At 43.3% G+C, this 7,144-nt stretch overlaps 1 pseudogene; it reads left to right on the top strand.

The window, feature by feature from the left end:
- The first annotated feature begins 5,271 nt into the window (after positions 1-5,271).
- LOC119350065 overlaps positions 5,272-7,144 on the top strand; it is a 31,291-nt pseudogene continuing 29,418 nt past the window's right edge.

Below are 7,144 nucleotides of genomic sequence, written 5' to 3'. Positions count from 1 at the left end.
AGTGAGGAAGCTAATGATGATGATCATGAAGTTTCGGATCAAGTTACTACCGAACCTCGTAGGCCTTCCAGAGTAAGATCCACACCAGAGTGGTATGGTAATCCTGTTCTGGAAGTCATGTTACTAGACCATGATGAACCTACGAACTACGAGGAAGCGATGATGAGCCCGGATTCCTTGAAATGGCTTGAGGCCATGAAATCTGAGATGGGACCCATGTATGAGAACAAAGTGTGGACTTTGGTGGACTTGCCCAATGATCGGCAAGCCATAGAAAAAAATGGATCTTTAATAAGAAGACCAACGCAGAAGCTCGACTTGTTGTGAAAGGTTTTCGGCAAGTTCAAGGAGTTGACTACGATGAGACTTTCTCACCCATAGCGATGCTTAAGTCTGTCCGAATCATGTTAGCAATTGTTGCATTTTATGATTATGAAATTACTGCATTCCTGAATGGATTTCTGGAAGAAGAGTTGTATATGATGCAACCGGAAAGTTTTGTCGATCAAAAGGATGCTAACAAAGTGTGCAAGCTCCAGCAATCCATATATGGACTGGTGCAAGCCTCTCGAAGTTGGAATAAACATTTTGATAGTATGATCAAAGCATATGGTTTTATACAGACTTTTGAAGAAGCCTGTATTTACAAGAAAGTGAGTGGGAGCTCTGTAGCATTTCTAATCTTATATGTAGATGACATATTGTTGATTGGAAATAATATAGAATTTCTGGACAGCATAAGGGGACCTGAATAAGACTTTTTCTATGAAAGATCTTGGAGAAGATGCTTACATATTGGGCATCAAGATCTATAGAGATAGATCAAGACGCTTAATTGGACTTTCACAAAGCACATACCTTGATAATGTTTTGAAGAAGTTCAAAATGGATAAGTCAAAGAAAGGGTTATTGCCTGTGTTACAAGGTGTGAAGTTGAGTCAGACTCATAGCCCGACCACATCAGAAGATAGAGAGAAAATGAAAGTCATTCCCTATGCTTCAGCCATAGGTTCTATCATGTATGCAATGCTGTGTACCACACCTGATGTATGTCTTGCTATAAGCATATTAGGGAGGTATCAAAGTAATCCCGAAGTGGAGCACTGGACGATGGTTAAGAACATCCTGAAGTACCTGAAAAGGACTAAGGATATGTTTCTCTTTTATGGAGGTGAAAAAGAGCCCGTCGTAAATGGATACGTCGATGCTAGCTTTGACACTGATCCAGATGACTCCAGGTCGCAAACCGGATACATATTTTTATTCAATGGAGGAGCTGACAGTTGGTGCAGTTCCAAGCAGAGCGTCGTGGCGGGATCTACGTGTGAAGCAGAGTACATTGCTGCTTCGGAAGCAGCAAATGAAGGAGTTTGGATGAAGGAGTTCATATCCGATCTAGGTATCATACCTAGTGCATTGGGTCCAATGAAAATATTTTGTGACAATACTGGTGCAATGGCCTTGACAAAGGAATCTAGATTTCACAAGAGAACCAAACACATCAAGAGACGCTTCAATTCCATCCGTCATCAAGTGTGGGAAGGGGATATAGAGATTTGCAAGATACACACGGATCTGAACGTTGCAGATCTGTTGACTAAGCCTCTTCCACGAGCAATTGGGATTACTGGAACCCCCCGGGGAACTAATGGGCCTCGATGGGCCCTAGTGGAGAGAGAGAGGGGCCGGCCAGGCCGCGCACCCCCTCCCCCTAAGTCCGAATAGGACAAGGAAGGGTGGGCCCTTTCCTTCCCTCTCTCCCTCTCCTTCCTACCCCTCCCTTCCCCAAGTTGGAAACCTACTAGGAATAGGATTCCTAGTAGGAATCCTACTTGGGGCGCGCCCTACAGGGGCCGGACGGCCTCCCACCTTGCTCCTTTATATACGGGGGCAGGGGGGCACCCTAGAACACACAAGTTGACAATTGTTTTAACCGTGTGCGGTGCCCCCCTCCACAGTTACACACCTCGGTCATATCGTCGTAGTGCTTAGGCGAAGCCCTACGCCGGTAACTTCATCATCACTGTCACCACGCCATCGTGCTGAGAAACTCTCCCTCGTCCTCAACTAGATCAAGAGTACGAGGGAAGTCTCCGAGCTGAACGTGTGTTGAACGCAGATGTGCCGTACGTTCGGTGCTTGGATCGGTTGGATCGCTAAGACGTTCCACTACATTAACCGCATTATCTAAACGCTTCCGCTTTCGGTCTACGACGGTACAGGTTACACTCCCCCTCTCGTTGCTATGCATCACCTACATAGATCTTGCGTGATCGTACGAAATTTTTTGAAATTACCGCGTTCCCCAACAATAAGCTCACCCTACAAATAAGAAATTCAGTGTTAAAATCACCATTTGGCATTTAGAAACAAATAATAAAATAGATTGGAGGCACGGAATTATAAGGAATAGATAATGGCTTGGCAATCTTGCATTAATATCTCACTAATTCGGTAGGAAATCATGGAAGTATATTGTTAGATAAATTAAGAAGCATGGTTGTATTGCGACTCTCTAGTTATACATAAGAAGCACAAACACGAGACCAGCGAAGCATGGATTCTAAAGCAAAAACTTTATCACAACATAATTGGGGTCATTTAGGCTTATATGAACAAAAAATCGGCACAAACATGAAATCAGCACACGTCCATTTGAATAGAAGTACACTGTAATACGATAATGCTGATTGGTACTTCAAGATTCCAGAACCAGGTTATTTGTAGTGTTTTTTACTTTTAATCTTTGACGCAACAAAGGTATCAACACATAGAATAATTTAAAGACTCAATTAATGGGTGGTGGAGCTGTGCACACCTGATGCCCCCAAGATGACCGGGTTGATCTGCACAACCTGGTGAGGAAAATAACACGATGAAGACGACGGGCGTGGCCGCCCAATGCCGGGCCCGCGGACCGGCGAGGCCGCACAGTGGCGCGTCAAGGGGGACAATTGTAGGCGCTGGTCTGATCGGAGGCGAGATTAGTTAGAATCACGGGGTGTAGGGGATAGCGTTTTGGTGGCGCTGGTTAGGACACGTACGGTGAATGGCGAGCTCAGGGGTGAGGTCCCATGGAAGGAAGAGAGTGGAGCGGTGGATCCGGAGATTTGGGAGAGATGGATCGGGCGAAGGAATAGTAGTGCGATTATGGAAACCTTGCTTAAAACTGCTTGGTTAGCAGCCAAACAAGGGATCATGCTCAGCCGTTGGATAAACAAACATCGATGGATCATGAGTGGTCTGAGGATTGCTCAGTATCAGAAGTATAGTACTAATTGTTTCCCTAAAATCTACTCTACTTCCATTAGTTAATTGTTCTACTAACGTGACGTATGGAATCTTAATGCAGAGGGGGTATTTAGAAGAAGAACCCACCATCACTATGTTAGTGACACAACATAATGGCAGCCGATGCCAAACAGACATTACACCCTCGATACTCAATACCCACTCTTGTTGTTGCTTTAGCCGCTAAGGTGCACCGGAGTATACGGATGGATTAGAGCATAATGGTGCCTTATACAAATGTCTAAGAAAACAACACACATACCGACTTGACCAGTCAACTTGCTCCGATGGACAAGAGCCGTGCATGCATCAAACCAAAAGTGGAGAAATAGTCGGCGAGCCACGCCAGAAAACACTAAAGTGATCCACGAACCACTTGACAACCTTATACAGAAAGTACGAGAAAGCACGGAAGGATCGCAAACTGAGGTGACCAGACCAACCCGGCAGGCCTACCGGCATCCAAAACTAGAGTGAATTTGGGTGGGTGGCTCCTAACTGGCAGATAAGCCCGCCTGTTACGTGGGTATGAAACCGTTGTGATTTGTTCCGCGGCCATCTTCAGCCAGAAATCCACGCGCAGCTTAGGAAAAAAAATCATTTCACGCACCTTATTATTTGCGATTCGTATTTATAACTTCCGCTATGTAGTCCGTGCAAAGTCGATGAATAGCTGGCCCGCCGAACAATACTCGATTGACCTGAACAGTTAGCAGGTGCTTTTTATGTACATCGCCTGCTAATCGATGCATGATACGGGTGGGACTAGTCTGAATGATTTCCCAATGTATGTCCAACGCAATCCACCAAAAAAGGCGTAGCTTTCTTAATGTGACTTTGTTTTCGTGGAGTACTACAGAAGATGTAACCCCCAACAACACGATGTGCATTAAACACACAAATGCAAGCACATTCTGGAATTAAACTTCAATAAAAATGAACCGTAAGCATACAAAGAAATACAAAACCTGAAATTATACCGTCTAGCTCTCAAAACAACCATACATGACACATACCATGCAGAAATGACTTTCACATATAAAAGTACAATAGGTTAGAGACATTTCAGAGGCCAACAACAATTCAACGATGGAGATGGCTTTCCTCTTTGCTCGGCGGGGTTGATCATGTCGGTTCATTAGAAGTTATGTTGGGACTAGCTTGTACTATATACAGCTGGTTGAGAGATGTCGCTTTCATCGTGTGACTTCGTTTTCGTGTAGTACTAAGGAAGATGCACCACCCAACAACACATTCCATGACAAATAGCACAGTCCAAATTAAACCTAAAATAATATTGAAGCACTAGGCATATGCATGGTGAGAATAGATTTCTCTGACATTGATGAAATGTATGTGACACATTAGTCAAATTCTGATTTTTTTTAAATAAGCCATCTATTTTCACATCATAATCTTTAATTTTATGAAAAGTAATAAAAAAACTACATTTTTATAATGCAGCCCATCAAATAGTAATCTAAATATTTACAGAAAATTATAAATATAAAGATATACATAATACATTGCGAAAAACATACAGTTTGGATCTCAAAGCCAACATGAAGGGCAACGGGTTGCCGAGAAACATGCAGAAATGAATTTCACATGTGAACAAGACAATGCAGTAGATATAGTTGAGACACGGTGGAAGAAGCTCCATCTACACTCGGTAGGGGCTGGTTCTATTAGTTCATTATATGTGATGTTTCAAACTAGCATGTCCAGACAAGTGGTTGAGAGGTATCGCTTTCATTATGTGACGTCATTTTTGTAGACTACTATGGAAGATGTAACACCCAACAACACAATGTGCATTAAAAACACACATCCAAGCATGGTCCAAAATTAAACTTAGAATTTGAATGATGCACTAAACATAGGCATGATTAGAGTAGATGTCTCTGAACTCAATGGATTTTTTATTAAAGTTCAAGTGATGTATGGCATGGAAATCTTTGAACTAAAAATTTACCATATTCCCACAACCCCATCGTATTTTGTTATAGGATGGGAAAGAAACTATGCAGAATTCTGCAAGCCATTGAGGACCTTGTCACATGGATGAGTACCTATGGATTCAAACAGATGCAGCACATGCACCGCCATCTAAGCAGTGCACACTACAGATTCCATCAACTCCACTCTGAGAAGGATATTGTCAGTAGGTCCAGTGATGAAGAGAAGGAGAAGATCCGGAATATATTGGATGATCAAGCTAGTGACAGGGATCTCATTGTCCTTCCAATTGTTGGAATGGGTGGGCTGGGCAAGACCACCTTTGCTGAGCTGGCCTACAATGACCCAGAAATCAAGGAGTAATTCTAGCTACGGAGGTATTGTCATTTGTCAGATGATTTTGATGTTGTTAAGATTGCAAGAAACATCTGTCAGACCAACGAGATTAATTGTGAAAAGGCATTGCATGAACTTCCGAAGGAAGTAACTCGGAAGAGGTACTTTATTATGTTGGATGATGTATGGAATGAAGACGTTGATAAGTGGGAAAAACTCAAGACATGCCTGAAGGATGGTGCCAAGGAAAGTGCAATACTGACGACCACACGTAATGCACTAGTGGATCAAATTATGAAAACACGCAGTAACGATACGCAAAATCTTGAAAATCTAGACAAAGTATTCCTGAAGGAAATATTTGAGAAAAGAGCATTCTTTTTGCAAAAGTCAAACGAAGCTGAGCTAAGTGACATGGTTGAAAACAACAACAGAGCTATGTTGAGGTCGAGGGGGGCATTGCCCACCCCCCCCCCCCTCCTAGCCTTGGGATATTTTGCGAAGAAATTTTTTCTGTAACTGCATAGCTTGAAGAAAATACAGAATTTTACCCCCTCCAAGACTTCATATTTTTTTCACTGGCCCACCCTGTCATCCCAAGCTAGCTCCGCCACTGGTTGAAATGATTCTGGATAGATGTGGGGCTTCCCTTTAGCTGCCAAAGTCTTTGGATCAATGTTGTGTAACAAGACTACCATGAAATAATGTAAGAACATACTAACTAGAAGCATCGATGGCAATGAGAAGACAAGAAATTTTGCAATACTCAAACTCAACTATGAGGACGTGTCATCAAACTTAAAAACAATGCTTTGCTTGTTGTGCAGTATTCCCCAAAGATTACAAGATTGATGTGGAGATTTTGATCCAGTTATGGATGGAACATGATTTCATATCATTGGTGCAAGTTGAGCATTTTCAAAAGGTAGGCAGAGAATGTTTTAACAAGCTAACTGAGGTCATTCTATCAAGAGGTCCTGCAAACCCCCTTGACGCATTTTGGGGGGGAGATCAGTTCTAGAATAGTATGCAAGATAAATCATCTTATACATGACATTTCCTCATCTGTTATGGGGAAATATTGTCTTACCACAGTCGATAAGCCAGATCAAATGGTGTTGTTGTCAGCAGAACCTACTCGTCACTTCACTACTAGGGAAAACCTTATACACAGCATCTTAGCAGTAGCGCTGGACAAAACATGGCGCTTCTGCTACTTAGTAGTAGCCTGTTTAGATAAACCGCGCTACTGCTACTAATTTAGCAGTAGCGTGTGCTGGGAAAACACGATGCTGCTATGTTTGTACTGGGCGCAGATGGCTAGCCCCACTTAGCAGTAGCGCGTATCCGTAACCACCACTACTACTATGTCCCGTAGTAGTAGCGCGTGTCTCTGAAACGCACTACTACTTCCACACCTTATCCTGGAGTGGTTGACGACCCTCTCACTCACTCTCCCTCTCACTCGCTCTCGCCCGTGCCGAACCCATCGTCTGCCGCCGTCGTGCTGCTCCTCCACCGAGGTACTCCCTCCTTGCTCCTCCCCTTCCTCCTCCCC

The sequence above is a fragment of the Triticum dicoccoides genome, chromosome 1B (assembly GCF_002162155.2).
Source record: "Triticum dicoccoides isolate Atlit2015 ecotype Zavitan chromosome 1B, WEW_v2.0, whole genome shotgun sequence".
NCBI lineage: Eukaryota > Viridiplantae > Streptophyta > Magnoliopsida > Poales > Poaceae > Triticum > Triticum dicoccoides.
Note: the sequence above shows the minus strand (reverse complement) of the source record. Positions and strands in the feature narration are given on the sequence as shown.